Raw genomic sequence first — 19,078 nt, forward strand, 5'->3', positions numbered from 1 at the left:
AAATAAAAACTCAATCAGAAATTATGCTTATGGTACACTTTAAGAATCTTATATTATATTAGCCATTTTACTAGGGTGGAAAGTTTTGCTTTATACTATTTTAGCCAAAACTACAATTACATTGCAGCTAAAAATTGCAGTTATGCCTCTATAAACACCCTTCCTCCATAATACATTTGCTGCTAATTGTGCTGAGGTAAAATCCAAAATAGGCAAAAAATGGTCTGTTTTGTAAAACTCTCGATCATGGACAGGGCCTTAACTTTGTTGCTTTGCTTTCCAAAGGTCCCATTAGCATTGTGAGAGACGAAAATTGTATTTTATATATCTCTGTGACAGAAATCATATTTCTCAGGGGAAGTATCAGCTTCTACAGGGACCAGACTTTTGACAAAATTACCCAGTTTGCACGTAAGTGCTCTAGTCCCTCATGAGTGCTTAGAATCTTTCAGAGGCTACTTTGTTTCTTGTATTTCCATTGTCCCTCTAACATTGCTGATCTATTTAGGCTCCCAGTTCTGACCACCAAAATTTGTTACTGTACATTTTTTGTGTCCTTTTCATCCTCCGCTTCTATTAACTTGATTATGCCTTCAGACTGCTATACCTAATGCCCGGAATTCTCCCCTAAGCTTCCTTCATCCCTTGTTGCAAAGGTTATTCCACTGTTCAATACCCTTTGAGCACTTTAATACTGTGCAAGTTGAAAATTCTGCAAAATAGTATTCTAGTGGGAGACTATGTGATGGTTTGATTTCAACAGTGTCTACAGGGATTTGAAATTATGTGCAGGCAGCTGGGGGAAGCTAATTAATCAGGGTGGAGGAGCAACACCTTATATTCCATCTAGGTAGCCTGATGGCATGAATATCAATTTCTCCTTCCAGTAAACTAACTCCCCCACACCCTTCTTCTATTTCCCACTCTGACCTTTTACCTCTTCTCACCTGTTTATTACTTCGGCCTGAGTCCCCTCCTCCTTCCTCTCCTTCTATGATGCCCCATCCTCTCCTATCAGATTCCCTTTTCACCAGACCTTGATCTTTCCCATCCACCTGGTTTCACTTATCACCTCCTTTCCCTCTCCCAACCTTTTTACTCTGGCACCTTCCCCCTTCCTTCTCAGTCCCAAAGAAGAGCCTTGGCCTGAAGCGTCAACTGCTTATTCATTTCCATAGATGCTGCCTGACCTGTTAAGTTCCTCCAGCTTTGTCAATTAATTTGGTGTTCATTTGTGAATAGGGTCAGAACAATTCAGGCCCTTTATCCCATCCAAGTGATCTTGGTTATCATCTTCATCTGTGGTTCGTGATGATTTTGAGCCTTTCATTTGTCATCTGCCCTGGCTTGCATAGGCAGCTAGGATGCAACATCCATGGTCGACCCTGATCAATGGAGGTCTCATTTGTCATGCTCTTTGTACTACATGTCTTTGTAATATATCCTCCAGATTTTATGTAGTGGTGAGATTTAGATATAAACCACTTCTGTCAATGCTTTAGGCAAAGTATGTGGCTGGAAATTCAATGGAATTTCCCATGGTAAATTTGGCTAATGCCTCATACAAAAAGTATGGACTATATTTCACTGCATTGAAGATGAGTGTTTGCCAAAATTACAATTGCACAGATATTCCACCCACCAGCAAAGCTTTAAATAAAAATTGCTTTATTGGCGCAAGTCCATTATTAACTTTTCATAAGATTCCTTCTGTTGTCATTAAAATGAGATATTGTTGGCTTTTGAATTAACCTAACAATTTCATCAGTCTCATTGCCCCTCCCATTGCAAAATGCTCTCCAGCATATGCCCTTTGATTCTTTTTGCCATTAACCTATGCCAAAGAGAAGTTGATAAGAGCCATTCAACCTGCCAGCTTGGGATATGAAAGTAAAGCAGAGTACTGAGTGGAAACAGTTCACAGGAAGAGCACGCACACAGCCAGCACTGGGAGTCAGATCAAACATGGGTCACTGAATCTAAGGGGCAGCAGCACTACCTGCAGTGCTAGGGATACTGACATACCTCTCAATTTGGACTGAAGACGTTCTTTACCAGTGTGGTGTTGGATAAAGGACCGTAAAGATATCCTTGAGAACTGATGGCTATTTAATTGAAAGCAAACTGCAAGCACCAAGTTCTTCCTGTAGGTTTTATTTGAAGAGCAATGTGCTTTCACACACGTTGATCCTTTGGTCATAACTGACTCTGGTCAAGTTTAAACTCTAGCCCTTTTTTGTCACTGACATGTCATCATGAGATCGAGGTAATGGTGGCTGTCAATATCATCCTTAGAGTACTTTGCTCGCTATTCTAATCATGGTTTGATTTCTTAATAACAAGCTTTGTGTTGTGTAATTATACCCCGAACTACAGACGTACTTAAATGAGGACTGGAATAGGATATTTTGCATAATAAGTGATTGGTGAAAGATCATTCTGAGATTTGAACATAAAAGTCCTGCAATACTTGTAACTTCTAGATGAGTCTTCTTTCCCCTCTTTGTACCAACTGGTTGAATCTAAAAATGTGGAGATCAAAGCATGTGGAACATTATTCTAATTGTAATCTGAATATTGTACAGGTTTAATAAGATCCTGTTAGTGTTTTGCGGTGTTATAAAGCTGGAGTTATTTCAAAGCCAATGGTTTCTAAGTAGATTTCAATTATAAATTTAAAATAATTAGAAATACTACTCATTCATATAGCAAAGGATGAAAACAGTATAACATTGTACCATCACACATAGTGCAATATTTTATGAAACGGGAGAGTAGCTTTTGCAAGAAAGCATATAGTACGTTCTCTGTTATAAGTGTGATGGTAAAAGACATTTTTAAATGGTTCTGCAATACTTGCACAAATTGCCAGATTTTATTTGTAAAGGGTGTAATTGTCAGACATTTAAATTAAAAGCTCAGTTACATACAGATTTCTTAAATTTAACAATTTGCTTACTATTAAAATGTTTTTTTTCTCAACATAAAATAATTTTCACTTCTGTAACATGAATCTGAAATCTACTGATTGCGTTGATAGCTCAGTGGTCCCTGAGAAAAGCAACTTGCTTTAAATAAGCCAGGAACATTAACTGCTACTCTTTCTTGATTTGCTAAGATCTTCTACTATTTTCTGTTTTAGCTCAGATTTCCGGCATCTTTATCTTCACTTAAAGTTGAAGCAAGATGCTTAACTGCACAATTTTGTATGCTTGCAAAATGTCTGAAATTGTTGATTACTTAGGATATTATAAATGATTGGTATGGATAGCAGACAGCTACTGGATTGTATTAGCTAGAAAAGATTATTACAAAAACTGACAAACACTAAGCTCTGAAGCAAGCATCAATCCACAGTTCCTTTGCAAAATATTGCAACATAGGACATTAAAACTGATATATTCTCCTGTTTGAAAAATTTGACCTGCATTAAAATAAAACACTTTCAATTTTGTTTCATTTTTGTTTTCCACAACTCAGATTTAACATATTCTTTTTTCCGTAAGTGTACAGTTACAGAAATGTAAGATTTGTACACTTTATTGTACAATCAAATTGCAGAAGTTCAGTTTTGACAACATTTGATGCCATTAAATTAAACTATGATTGTTCCATGTATATTTAATGATCAGTAAAGACTTGGATGAGATCATTGTAAAGACTAATATTGTGCATTCTCACCTTATATTTGAAGCATCTATTCTTTTCCTTTGATTAACAAAAAGCATGGTAAGGTATGTTTGTTGAGTTAAGCTCCAATATGTTTGGATTTATTTTTCCTTATTTTATTGGAATCTGTATGTAATAAATCTAGGATTAAGAACCTATCCTTTTGACTTGTTATTGGAGAATATGGAAGATCATATTCTTCAATTATGTGAAGAACAAAACGATGACAGGAGTGACGGTAGGACTGATTAGAGGTAAAAGTGGGAAGATGTGCCTGGAGGCTGTGGAAGTCAGCGAGGTCCTCAATGAATACTTCTCAAATTTACCTGGTCCATTTCTGACACCTCCCTCCCCTTTCTTGATCTTTCTGTCTCCATCTCTGGAGACGGCCTATCTACTGATATCTACTATAAACCTACAGACTCTCACAGCTACCTGGACTATTCCTCTTCCCACCCTGTCTCTTGCAAAAATGCTATCCCCTTCTCACAATTCCTCCGTCTCCACCGCATCTGCTCTCAGGATGAGGCTTTTCATTCCAGGACAAAGGAGATGTCTTCCTTTTTTAAACAAAGGGGCTTCCCTTCTTCCACCATCAACTCTGCTTCAAATGCATCTTTCCCATTTCCCACACATCTGCCCTCACCCCATCCGCCCGCCACCCCACTCGGGATAGGGTTCCCCTTGTCCTCACCTATCACCCCACCAGCCTCCAGGTCCAACGTATAATTCTCCGTAACTTCCGCCACTTCCAACGGGATCCCACTACCAAGCACATCTTTCCCTCCCCCCCCCCACTTTCTGCTTTCCGCAGGGATCGCTCCCTACGCGATTCCCTTGTCCACTTGTCCCCCCCATCCCTTCCCACCGATCTCTCTCTGGCACTTATCCTTGTAAACGGAACAATTGCTACACCTGCCCTTACATTTCCTCCCTCACCACCATTCAGGGCCCCAGACAGTCCTTCCAGGTGAGGAGACACTTCACCTGTGAGTCAGCTGGTGTGGTATACTGTGTCCGGTGATCCCGGTGTGGCCTTTTATATATTGGTGAGAACTGATGCAGACTGGGAGACTGTTGCGCTGAACACCTATGCTCGGTCTGCCAGAGAAAGCAGGATCTCCCAGTGGCCACACATTTTAATTCCACGTCCCATTCCCATTCTGATATGTCTATCCATGGCCTCCTCTACTGTCAAGATGAAGCCACACTCAGGTTGGAGGAACAAAACCTTATATACTGGCTGGGTAGCCTCCAACCTGATGGCATGAACATTGAGTTCTCTAACTTCCATTAATGCCCCTCCTCCCCTTCTTACCACATCCCTGACATATTTAATTGTTTGTTTTTTTCTCTCTCTCTGCCCATCACTCTGCCTGTTCTCCATCTCTCTCTGGTGCTCCCCCCTCCCCCTTTCCATCTAGGCCTCCCATCCCATGATCCTTTCCCTTCTCCAGCTCTGTATCACTTTTGCCAATCACCTTTCCAGCTCTTAGCTTCATTCCACCTCCTCCGGTCTTCTCCTATCATTTTGCATTTCCCCCTCCCCCTCCTACTTTCAAATCTCTTAGTATCTTTCCTTTCAGTTAGTCCTGACGAAGGGTCTCGGCCCGTAACATCAACAGTGCTTCTCCCTATAGATGCTGCCTGGCCTGCTGTGTTCCACCAGCATTTCGTGTGTGTTGTTTAAATTTCCAGCATCTGCAGATTTCCTCGTGTTTGACTTCTCTTCGGTATTCACCACTGAGAGGGAACTTGATGAGAGTGAGGACAATATGAGTGAGGTTGATGTTCTGGAGCATGTTGATATTAAGGGGGAGGAGGTGTTGGAGTTGCTAAAATACATTAGGACAGATAAGTCCCTGGGGCCTGATGGAATATTCCCCAGGCTGCTCTACGAGGTGAGGGAAGAGATTGCTGACCCTCTGGCTAGGATCTTTATGTCCTCGTTGTCCACTGGAATGGTACCAGAGAATTGGAGGGAGGCAAATGTTTTCCCCTTGTTCAAAAAAGGTAGTAGGGATAGTCCAGGTAATTATTGACCAGTGAGCCTTACGTCTGTTGTGTGAAAGCTGTTGGAAAAGATTCTTAGAGACAGGATCTATGGGCATTTAGAGAATCATGGTCCGATCAGGGATAGTCATCATGGCTTTGTGAAGGGCAGATTGTGTCTAATAAGCCTGGCAGAGTTCTTTGAGGAGGTGACCAGGCATATAGATGAGGGTAGAGCAGTGGATGTGATCTACATGGATTTTAGTAAGCATTTGACAAGGTTCCACATGGCAGGCTTATTCAGAAAGTCAGAAGGCATGGGATCCAAGGAAGCTTGGCCAGGTGGATTCAGAATTGGCTTGCCTGCAGAAGGCAGAGGGTCGTGGTGGAGGGAGTACATTCAGATTGGAGGGTTGTGACTAGTGGTGTCCCACAAGGATCTGTTCTGGGACCTCTACTTTTCGTGATTTTTATTGACGACCTGGATGTGGGGTAGGAGGGTGGGTTGGAAAGTTTGCAGACGACACAAAGGTTGGTGTTGTAGATAGTGTAGAGGATTGTTGAAAATTGCAGAGAGACATTGATAGGATGCAGAAGTGGGCTGAGAAGTGGCAGATGGAGTTCAACACAGAGAAGTGTGAGGTAGTACACTTTGGAAGGACAAACTCCAAGGCAGAGTACAAAGTAAATGGCAGGATACTTGGTAGTGTGGAGGAGCAGAGGGATCTGGGGGTACATGTCCACAGATCCCTGAAAGTTGCCTCACAGGTAGATAAGGTAGTTAAGAAAGCTTATGGGGTGTTAGCTTTCATAAGTCGAGAGATAGAGTTTAAGAGACGCAATGTAATGACGCAGCTCTATAAAACTCTGGTTAGGCCACACTTGGAGTACTGTGTCCAGTTCTGGTCGCTTCACTATAGGAAGGATGTGGAAGCATTGGAAAGGGTACAGAGGAGATTTACCAGGATGCCTCCTGGTTTAGAGAGTATGCATTATGATCAGAGATTAAGGGAGCTAGGGCTTTACTCTTTGGAGAGAAGGAGGATGAGAGGAGACATGATAGAGGTATACAAGATATTAAGAGGAATAGATAGAGTGGACAGCCAGCGTCTTTTCCCCAGGGCACCACTGCTCAGTACAAGAGGACATGACCTTAAGGGGAGGGAAGTTCAAGGGGGATATTAGAGGAAGGTTTTTAACTCAGAGAGTGGTTGGTGCGTGGAATGCACTGCCTGAGTCAGTGGTGGAGGCAGATACACTAGTGAAGTTTAAGAGACTACTAGACAGGTATATGGAGGAATTTAAGGTGGAGGGTTATATGCGAGGCAGGGTTTGAGGGTTGGCACAACATTGTGGGCCGAAGGGCCTGTAATGCGTTGTACTATTCTATAAGCTGCCAGAGAATGCAAAAATCACTTGGAACAATGTGGCAAATGGGAAGCAGTTAATTATGAAACTGGAGTTCAGGGCAAATGTGCTCCTGTTTAGGTGAAATAACAGCAAGTACTGGGAACACTGGATGTCAAAGGATAGGTTTAAAGAAAAGAAAAGTTGCAGGCTATTGCAGGTGTAGAAACCTGAAAACGGATGGGTCTCTTCAGTGGCATAGTAAATGTAGGGGAGTGATTTAAAAATAGAACAGGAAGGCAAAGAATGGTATGAAATATTATTGGTGGATTTGATTACTGAGAATGAATTCAGTAAGTCTTAATACCATGTCTTGTTACAGATCAATGCTAAAGTGTTTCCCTCACATGCTCCAGTGCAATAATCCTTTCTTTTATATGTAGAACAAATCAACAATACACCAGGGATGGTATTGCATGTTAAAAATTTGTTTGGGAAGATGCAGAGTTAATCAAAAATCATTACCTTCCCATCCACCAAATTAAGCAACCGTTCCTATCTCTTACAGCTTTGTACTGCTTTTGAAATATTTAGTCATTATATGTCCCTTTATTAAGTAGCATTTATCTACTAAAGGGAACAGATTATACCTGCTGAAGTTAACTAAAGTGGCATGAGCATGCCTGGTCACAGTAAGATTGTGAGATAAGTTCTCCAGGGATCAAGAGCTGAAATTAACTATCAGAAGTTCAGTTTAGCAACATTTCCTAAGGTGACATTATTGGTTCACAAGTTGGTCTGGGAGCTTTGCAACCTGGGTGTGGGGAGGTAACTAGGAGTGCAATTGAGCAGTTGTGCTGAATTGTGGTTTTAGTCATTTATATCAGAAATACTTTGATATGAACCAGTTAAAAAATAGGCCACTTGCAAGCAATGTTGAGGTCTGACTGTATGCCAGTACAATGTGACTTCATTGGTACTGGGCGTCAACTTTCTCATTACGGATCATGTCAAATTAAATTGCATTCTATCTGTGGCCTAATGCCTGTGCTGTGATTTTTAAAAACGTTGATGTGTGAGGGACTTGGGGATACACATGACCAACTCTCAATTCCATTCACTGCCATAATCAACATAGACTCTAGAGACAGGGCCAGGTCTTGCTGGGGAATTGCCTCTAGTTCCAACCTGGCACCTGTGACCCAGTGGAGACCTGTGGCAAAGATTCGGCCAGTGGGAGGATAAGACTTGAGTTTCAGTTTAAGTTGACTATTTCCATTTTGATCTCTTTGAATGCCTAAGACATTTAATAAAAACCTTTAAAATCATTTCCAAATTTCAGTTGCAGTGGAGTTCTTTTCCTGGTTTTGAAGCTACTGCACTCTGGGGCACCTGCTGCACCCAGCTTAGTGGCAGCATAAGTGGGCAGAAAATTACAAGCAGGCCACTTAAAATGTTCTTTTCAGAGTTGAAAGTTCGAAGTTCTTATTTGTCACCATATAATACCCTGAGATACATTATCTTGCAGGCATTCAGAGCAGGACAGAGAATTACAATGGAAAACTACACACAAAAGTTGACAACCAATGTGCAAAGAAGACAAACTGTGCAAATACAAAAAATTAAACAAGCAAACAAATAACTAAATAAGTAAATAAATAAAACTGAGAACATGAGTTGTAGAGTCCTTGAAATTGGGTCGAACAATTGTGGAGTGAGTTCAGTGTTAAGTTGTGTGAAGTTATCCAGGCTGATTCAGGAGCCTGATGGTTGACGGGTAATAACTGTTCCTGAACCCAGTGGTTTGGGACCTGAGGCTCCTTCCTGATGGCGACAGTGAAAAAGGAGTGTGGCATGGCTGATGGGAGTCCTTGAAGATGGATGCTGCTTTCTTGTGGCAGATGTCTTTGTAGTTGTGCTCTAAACTTAAAAAGTATTCTTCCCACTAAAACAGAATGAAAAAAACTTTTCAGAATGCCCAGCTCACTAAAGGGCTGATTATAAATGTCCCCTGAGGTGTTTATAGAATATCACAAGGATCTTCTTACAAGGATCACCCATTTCCTGATTTGGAAATGTGTCTTTGGAGATTTGGAATCTTTAGTAGAACTGAAACTGACAGCTCTTGCTGGTTTGCACATATTATGCTGCTCAATCAGACACTGGCAGTCTGGTTTGCATTGATGTGTTTGATAAATTAAATGGTGCTTATTGCAGAGACATTTTGGAGAAGGTAATCTGTTCTGGAAGCAGTTATAATTTAACTAATTCCTAAAATGGTAACTGCCTGAAAATAACCATCTCTTTTACTCATCTGAAGAACATTTAGAATTTGGTTGCTGTTTGTGTAATTATCTTACTATGTGAAAATTTATTGCCACGTTCACTTACATAACTAAAATACTTTAGAAATGGAACTGTTTCATATAGGCATGACAAAATAAACTTGCATTTATGCAGAAACTTTCAAGATACACTAAATTGGGTCACAATCAAATAACTAACTGAGCCTGAATTGTAACTATGCTCAATGTGGAAGTGGTAGCTAATTTTCCAGGCAAGGTTCATGTAAAGGAAACTCATTCTATTTGATAATGGGAGATAAGATGATAGGAGTATTCTGCATATCTTCAAAAAGTAAAAAACAAACTCTTAGAGGATCTCGGCTGGATCCGGTAAAAACTGCAGAGGTAAATATACAGTTGAGAACCTTTATCAGTCCAGGTAAAAAGTCTCGATCCAATACATTGACTGTCTATTTCCTTCTACAGATGCTGCCTGGCCTATTGTGTTCCTCCAGAAGATTGTTTCAATTTGGCTCCAGATTGCAACATCTGCAGAGTCTTGTGTATATCTCTTCATGCAAATCATGCAAAACAAGTCTAAGCTGCCTTAGTTAACTCAGTGAATACTATCCAATCACTTCCATTCCTTGGCCTTGTTCCTGTGGCCAGGCTTGTGTTTTCTTTGGTTTCAGAGGAGCTACCTATTATCTTAGTGGAAGTTAAGAATCCTGGAATGTTACTGAAATGTATACAGAAAGAGCTAGCAGACCAGTTAGCATTTGTGGAGAGAAACTGTTTAAAGAGGAGTAATTGAGCAGTGCAACAGTTAACGTAACATTATTGCAGCACCAACTGTAGGATCAGGGTTCATTCCTGCCCCTGTCTGTAAGGAGTTTCTACATTCTCCCTGTAACTGCATAGGTCTCCTCCAGGTGTTCCGTTTTCCTCCACATTTCAAAGGCGTACAGATAGGGTTACTGAGTTGTGGGCATGCTCAGTTGGGACGGAAGTGTGGCAACAGTTGTGGGATCAAAGCTACACACACAGGGTCCCGTTGAAGGGTCTTGGCCCAAAAAATTGACTATTTATTCAGATGTTGCCTGGCCTGCTGAGTTCCTCCAGCATTTTGTGTGTGTTGCTTTGATTTCCAGCATTTGCAGATTTTCTCTTGTTCATTAATTAACATTTGTGGGATATTTACAATAAAACTTGCTGATTTGATTTGATGTAAAACAACATATTTCACTATATTTTCAATGTACACGTGACAAATAAAGCTAATCTTTTAAAAAATCCTTTAGACTCAGGCCATTAACCCTTCTCAGAACTGAGGAAAATGGCACATAAATAAGTATTAAGATGCAGAGAGAGATGTTAAAATGATGAAGCATGTTGATGGTGTAAGGAAATCAAAGGGTTAATGAGACAAGAAACAGAAAGTGGAGATGTAAGTGGAATAGGTGAGTTATTAACTAAAATTACCCAAGGATAAGCCTGAGCATGTGCAATGAAAAAGAAGTGTTAGAACAGTTTGCTTCCTGATATTCTTGAACTTATTGTTGAGTCCAAAGGCAGTAATGTGCCTTTGGGAAGGTGAGGCAAAATTGTATTGAGATGTAATAGAAAGGTTTAAGAGACCAAACACAGGTAAGTGTGGGAATGGGTTGGGGGATTAAAGTGAGAGATGAGTAGAGGATTGGTTTCTTTCAATTCAGTGTGCTGTATTTGCTGTTCATAACGCTCTTCTATCTATATTGAGAAGACTAAATGCAGATTGGAGATTACTTTGCAGAACAACTCTGTTCTGTTCAGCAAGCACTGAGCTGTGCATGTAGAACCAGACTGCACAAATACACGATTTCAGTCTGAATGCACAGATTTTAACAAGTTTGTGTAACAATCTGAAGTAAATTTTCATTGTAAGAAGATGCTCTTTTAAAGCAGTTGAGATTAACTGAACCTCCTTTCTCCCCACCCATACTGTCTAGAGCTATGTTGCCTAATTGATTAGCAGCATAACCTAATTAGGAATCCAAATGTGAATAATTACATTTCTGATTAAGTAACAGACACAATTGGTTTTCTTACTTGTTTTTCAGAGTATGGGGATTGTTAACTGCTCTAGTAAAGGTAGTGGTAAGGTGCCTTCTTGAACTGCTGCAGTTATGGTGCGATAGAGAACAGAAACAAGCCCTTCAGCCCATCATATCTGTGCTAGATTTCAAGCACCCATTTTACACTAATTCTGTCCTAATCATTTTATTCTCTCCACATTCCTACCGATTAATACCTAAATTCTAACCCAGACTGACTTTCTAGAGGCAATATACACTGGCTAGTTATTGTGATGGGGAAAGAGGAGAGAAACTACTTTCTGCCAACAATAGTTCTTTCCTATTTGTCCTATTCCTAAAATTAATTCCAAGTTATCCTATTTGTCCACAATAGGTCAGTACCCTTCAATGCCTTGTCATTCAATTGCCCTGATGCAATTCATTTTGGTGATACAAATCACAACTATTGTGTACCAAGGTCCTGGAGAATAAATGTTTAGGGTCTTGGATGTGGTGCCAATCAGTCAAGCTGCTTTGTTCTGGAGCATGGGATTTACTGGAGCTGCACTCATCATTCTATCACATTCCTGACTTGTAAATGGTGGGCAGGCTTCAAGAGGTCAGAAGGTAAGTCACTTACTACAGGATACTTCATCTCCATCCTGCTTTGTGCTTATTTTTTATTGATTTAGCGATACAGTGCGGATTAGTCATTCTAGCTCATTGAGCCTGAAACTACCAACAAACCTGATTGACTGTAACCCAATCACAGGACAACTTACAATGACCAATCAACCTACTGGCTACATCTTTGGAAGGAAAGCGGACGACCCGGAAAAAAACCCATGCATTCCATGTACAGAGACGCCTTATAGAATGGCACTGGAATTGACCTCCGAACTCTGGAATAACCTGAGCTGTAAAACCTCGCACTAACTGCTACACTACCGCGGTGCCCTGAAGCCATGGGATTCATACTGATGATCTGGATGTTTCTGGCCAGGAATACCATAGAAAATGGTCATTGTTTAGGTCTTGGTGCATGCAGGTATGGCTACTTCATTTCTTGAGAATTTCTGAATGGGACTGAACATTCTGCAGTTGTCTGAGGTCATCCCCTCTTCTGATCTCCTTATAGGAAGATGGGCATTAATGAAGCAGCTAAATGTGTTTGAACCCAGAGCATTTCTACAAAGATCTTAGTTGACCTTGAGCAGCTAGAACCAACCTCTTTGTGTGAGACATGAGGAGAGTTTTACACTTGGTGCCCATTGACTCCTTGATGTAGTCACTTTCACTTCACCTCTGGAATTCAACTCTGTTTCATATTTGGAACAAGCTCTTAATGAGATCTGTAATGGAGTAATCCTGGGGAAACAGAATTGGGCATGAGTGAGAAAGGTGTCAGTAAATCTTGCTTGATATCACTGTTGATGACACCATCCATCATTTCACTGATAACTGAGATCAGACTCTGCAGATTGGCTAGATTCTTTTCATTTGCAGACAGGACTTACATTGATTCATTGTTACTGCTGGTGTAAGGGCAGCAATGACATCTATGTCTGTTCTTTGACATTTTCTCTATTGTGCAGTCATGCAAATGCTGGGTGGAGATTCAGGAATACCGTCACACACAGATGTAGGGTTCTTCATTACTGTTTCCGTAACATTTTTTTTTGACCAGCCAGGGTTGTCAGCCCTGAGATGTTCCCCTGAATCTGGAGGACTGGTTGGTCATCCTTAGTCTGACTTCTGTCCTTTGACCTGTTTGGCACGGGTGACACTACCAAGAGTCAAAGCACAAGGCCCTGACTCCAGCTAACACAGCTGTCTGGGTCATCTAGGCACACAAGCCTCCAAACCCCGTGGCAAGGTTGTGGTCCTTTTGGGGAAAATTGTTTCATAGTGCCTGATAAATAACTACATTGGGTCTGCCTGGCTTCAATTTGATGGTCTAGTTACATTGTTAGTCATTACTGATGCCCATTTTAAGGCTGCTGGACTTGGTGTTGGTAAAATTATCATGTGGTCAGAGAGGGACAATCTTTTCAGAACTTTGTGTATACTGAATGTTGAAAACTATTAACAAAACTATAGTTGTAAGAACACAAGAACCTCTGCCAATAATTTGTTTTACTTGCTGCACTAATCCCATTTTGTTCCCTTAATATCTAAACTTCTATCAATCACAATAAACTCCAATAATCCAGCACTCTCAGGGCTTTGATGGTGCTGAAGTAACTGATCTTCTGGACGTTTGAAATAGGCTTTTATTTCACTTTTGTTTACATGTTACAGAATAATACAATAAAATTACCAGTGAAGCAAGTGAGTTGAAGAGAAATAAGAAATATTCAAGCACTCTGGATCCTGACTCAAGTCAACAACCCTGTCAATGAGACTGATTATTCTCAGTGAGATCTGCTTGGGAGGGCATGTCATTCACATCCCTGATGCCATACTCGAGAAACGGACAATCTATTTCAACCTCTGCTGTCGGAGGGAATTACCAGGCAGAAAGAATAAATGTTTCAATGGATGTGCTCAAATCTTCCTTGAAGAAATGCTGCAACCCACCATTTCCTGGAAACTTCTGGCCACTTAATGTGGAGGAGGTTTATTCAGGATGACATTAAGAACCTCAGCGGGAATACCCAGGAGCTCTGCACTAGCAGAGGAAAGAGCACACTACCTCACAGACTGCACACCCACCTGCCTTCAACAACTCCATCTGTGGAAAGAGTCTCTGGTTCCCATATCACTCTCATCAACCATCTCATAGCCCACACATCCAGCATGGAAGCAAGTCACCCTCAGTCCTCAGGGATTGCCAGATAAGAAGTGGCATCACTCAGAGGCCAATAAACCAAGGTCATCCGGATGTATATAAATGATTCCTGGTGTTACTTTAATTAGATTTCTCCACAATTTATATGTTTATCATATCATTCATCCAATGTTTTTGTTATTACATATCTTTGTTATTAACATCCTTTGCCCATTTTTGACATTCCAATCAATGTTTACTCTTCAAAATATTCCATTCACTGTAAAAAGCTTTGGAAAGTCTTGCGGTTGTAAAAGACTCCATTGAAATAGCTCCTTCCATTGCTTTAAAAATATTTCCACTATATAAACTGCATTGAAATAAATAGATTGGCTTACTGAAACCTCGCCCTGACCAACAAATTAGGTTTAGCATATTTGTAACAGAAAATCATTTAATAAATTTGAACAAAAGAAATTTTTGCAGTTTCCTGATAAAACAAAATTTTTAAAGAGCCGCGGGATGCTGTTAATCAGGAATTACACAAAAAAAAAGTAATTGCAGATGATAAGACTATTAACTTCATGGTATTTATCTCTGGCTGTTGCAACGCACTTAGTGTAACAAAAGAATGTAATCACACCGCTGGCCCAATATTAGCTTCATCTTTAGAAGAGAGTCTTATTGCAGCTGAAACAAGTAGTTGCTCACATAAAGAATGAGAAACCGGGGTGCAGATTCATCTTGATTAGCATTGCCAACCTAATTACTGCAGGAGGAAACAATAATTAACTGGAGTCTAACCTCATTAATCATTGTGCGCTTGTTTCAGACTATTTTCATCTGATAAACGAACAAGGTGTATATTTTAACACAAACAAATCCCAACCTAATTTGTACACCATTTGCAACAGGAAACTTCATATCACTTCAGTATTAGGTCTCAAAATAAATGTTTAAATGCCACTGCAGAGTATAATTTAGCTATTTCATTCTTATCAATAAATAATGCTCCCCTTTTTGGGAAATCTGATTAAAAATAATAAAGAATCTAAATTTAGTATTTTATTTATGGTGCTATTAATCTGGCAAAGCATGTTCTCACTGGCAAAAGGACTGTTCAGGTTCTCTACTGCAGTTCCCAGCATTGGCCAGCTGGTGTCCCCAGTCATTGACTTTCAGCTTTGCACACAAGTCTCATTAAAACTTTGTTTTCGGTATCTACAAAAACCTGCTTTTGGAACCTGTGGGACGGGCAAGAATGTCACTGTGGTTTTTATAGTGACTACAATATAAAGCCACAATTCCCAATGCAAAAACTGTTGAAAGTATCCTGACATCATGGTCTGGTATGACAATTTCATTGTACAGGAAAGCAAGAGGCTGAAGAAAGCACTGAACACAGCCCAGTCCACCATGGGCACAGTCCTCCCCATTAGTGCTAGTGTTTAGCTGAGGCACTGCCTCAACAAGGTGGCATCTATCATCAAGGACTCCCACCATCCAGTTGTGCCCTCTTCGCACTGCTACCACCAGCAGGAGAAGTCCCACACCACCAGGTTCAGGAACAGCTTCTTTCCTACAACCATCACATTCTTGATCTGACCTACACAACCCTAATTCTACTTCGGCAATGGAAAAGGACAGGTTGACACTTTTTTACATTAAACCCCTGTTTCTGCACTATTTCTCTCTCTTCACTCACGTACAACTTACGTTGTGTGCATTGTCTATACCTGTCTGCCTGCTATGTTGCTACAAGCAAGTTTTCATCGTCCCTGTACCTCAGTGTATCGGTACACTTGGGAACAGACGTGAGTTGACTTTCTGCAGAGAGTGGGACTGAACCCAACACTACAGGTGTAAGATTCCCTTTGGCTGGCACGTCTGGTGTGGCACAGCATTGAGTTACCAGATCTGGAGGCCTGTGCTAGCAACCGAGATGCCCAAATTCAAATCCCATCATGGCAACTGAAGAGGTTCAATTTAGTTCATCATATGGGAATAGAATTGTCACTCAAACCCACTTGATCCACTAATGTCCTTAAAAGAAAGGTATCTACTGCTCTTACCTGATTTGGTCTATATGTGTCTGCAGACAAGTCTTTTGTGATTGACTTGGACGTGGCTTGACAAGCCATCTCTGTCCAAGGCCAGTTAGGTATGGACAATAAACACCTAACCCTACAACTGGATGTGCAATAAATGCTGGCCTGTCACCTACAAATGGATATGGGCAATAACAGCTGGCCTGCCTTCTTTGCCTAGATCTTGAAAAATACACTAAAATAAAGTCCACACAGATGTCTGTCCCTGGTTGACTGGTAAACCTTCTCTCCTTGATGTGACAAATGGCATCAAAGCTGGAAGTATACAGCAGATCAGTAGTATCTGTGGAGATGGAATTAGCCTTTCAGACTGCTCGAATGATGAAAGTTCCAATAGAGAGTCTTTTGTGATGCCACCTGACCTACTATACATCTTCAATGCTTTTACTGCTTGCTTCCACCATACCTGGAATATTGTGTTCAGTTCTAGTTGCCTCATTATTGGAAGGGTGTGGAAGCTTTAGAGAGTGTACAGAGGAGATTTACCACAATGCTTCCTGGATTAGAGAGCATGTCTAATGAGAATGGGTTGAGCAAACTACAGCTTTTCTCTTTGGAATGAAGGAGGATGAGAAGTGATTTGGCAGGGATGCACAAGATGATAAGAGGCAGAGACTGAGTGGGTAGCCAGAAACGTTTTATTTGGGAGGAAATAGCTAACATGAGGGGGGCATAATTTTAAGGTGATTGGAGGAAAGTATAGAAGGGATTGTGGTGATATCACGTGCAATGATGTGCCTGTATGTGATTGGACAGAGCACTGAGCATGCACAGGATTGCTGGAATGTTCCAGCACATGGCTTGGTTAAGATGTGTTTGTTTATTACTGTAAATAAAAGTTATCTAATTCTTTCAGAATATGATTCTTTACTGTTAACCAATGGTACATTTAAACAGAAGTAACTTAACATGGTGTCAGAAGTGGTTCTGGAAGAATAATACGGGAGAATCGAGAATCAAAGATAATCGAAAAAATAATAAGAAAAAACGTTCGAAATGTAAGCAGTAAAATGGAAGGGTTACAGTCCCCATCAAAATTTCAGCTGACTGTCAATGTAGCTGAGAACTGGAGGATATTCAAGCAACAGTTTGAGCTGTACTTATCCGCAATCGACTATGAAGAAAAATTGGAAAAAACCAAAGGTGCGCTTCTGCTCCATGTGATCGGGAATGATGCAGTCGAGCAATATAATAACTTTGTCTTTGAAGATGGAGATAATTTTAATTTAAAGTCAATAATGGACAGATTTGAAGTATTTTGTATACCTAAGTGTAATTTAACATATGAGCAATATGTATTCTTCACATGTGCGCAGAGAGCTGCTGATCAATTTATCAGTATATTACTGAGTTAAGAAAACGTAGTAGAACATGTGAGTTTGGATTGCTCACGAACTCTCTCATTAAAGATAGAATTGTTTGTGGCATTCAAGATAACACTCTGAGAGAAAGGCTGTTGAGAGAGCAAAGTTTAAATTTTGAAAAAGCTTTGGTGCTTTGCAAAGCTTCTGAGACCATGACGTTGCAGGCTGAAGAGTTTGTTTTTGAAAACTGCAATGTAAATGCTGTAAAAAAGCATGAACATAATCAAGAAATGTTGACAGTACGTTGACAGAGAGCAAGACGACATTTGAAAGAAAAAAGTCATGTGATCGCTGTGCATGGGAACATCGTCCAAATCAGTGTCCCGCAAATTTGCAATGGCCGCGGTAAGATTAATCATTTTCCACGCTGTTGTAAAAGTAGAAAGAAGGAAAATAAAATGAAATAAGTAAGTGCTGTGCTTGAAGTTGAACGTGGGGAATTTTATATAGATGGGCTTTGTGAAAATAAACAAAGTAAGAATGACTGGACTATTCCATTGCAAGTGAAGCAAAACAATATGCTGTTTAAACTTGATACTGGAGCACAAGTAAATGTTCTTGCAGAATCTGAGTTTAGTGCTTTAAAGCCAAGACCAAAGTTACATCAGACGAATATAAAAGTGACTGGGTATTCAGGAGCAGATATTCCAGTTAAAGGAACATGCATGTCAAAGGTATCACACAAAAATATTGTGCACATGCTTTCATTTGTGGTCGTGCCGAAAAATGTACAGTCAGTTCTGGGTTTATCTGCCTGTGAAAGCCTTAATTCGGTGAAAAGAGTTTTAGTCTTGGACAGTGACACAGAGCTGAAGCAGCAGACTGTTTCATTACAGTCAGCAGAAGGTGATGTAACTCGACTGCAGGTCCAGCTCATGGAGGCAAGTGCTGACATGGAGAATATAAAAGCAGTAGCTGCAGTGTCTGAGACAACCAAACAGGAGGCAATTGATTATGTGAAACAGCAATGGTGGGAGAAGTTTGCTAACGATAATGAAATAGACACTGAGAGAATATGAGATTCAGTTTCATCACCGTCTAGAGCAAGAACGTTTACAGTGGGCACAGTATAAGGAAGAAGTGAAAGCACAAGTGAAGGAATTGAGATGTTTTATTGAAAAAATGAAGTCTCAGCATAAAAAAGAAATTACACAGTTAATGAATGAATTAGATGAAGGAAAGAGGATTCGTATTTCATTACAAATGGAAGTGGAACGTGAATTGACTGATCTAAGGAGACATTTGTCTGTAGGACAAGGAGACAAAGTGAGGATACAAGACACATGAACACATGGACACAGGCCAGATCACACATGGTCCAAACAGAGGAGGGAGCAGTGTTAGGAAATCACAAAGACCTTAAGAAAGAGCCAACTTCAGTTTCAGTTACCTGATAGAGCTGTGTTTTGATTAACGTTGTTAATTGTTTTTTTTCTTTTTAAAGAAAGGAAGATGTGATATCACGTGCAATGATGTGCCGTTACATGAT

At 40.4% G+C, this 19,078-nt stretch overlaps 1 long non-coding RNA gene across 1 annotated transcript; it reads left to right on the plus strand.

Moving 5' to 3' along the window:
- Positions 1-10,872: 10,872 nt before the first annotated feature.
- On the plus strand, positions 10,873-14,589 carry LOC132403503 (uncharacterized). The gene is made up of 4 exons (XR_009515276.1): positions 10,873-10,940; positions 11,742-11,974; positions 12,120-12,395; positions 13,649-14,589. It is a non-coding gene; the product is annotated as an uncharacterized LOC132403503 (long non-coding RNA).
- The last annotated feature ends 4,489 nt before the right edge of the window (positions 14,590-19,078 follow it).

The sequence above is a fragment of the Hypanus sabinus genome, chromosome 13 (genome assembly GCF_030144855.1).
Source record: "Hypanus sabinus isolate sHypSab1 chromosome 13, sHypSab1.hap1, whole genome shotgun sequence".
In the NCBI taxonomy this organism is placed as follows: Eukaryota; Metazoa; Chordata; class Chondrichthyes; order Myliobatiformes; family Dasyatidae; genus Hypanus; species Hypanus sabinus.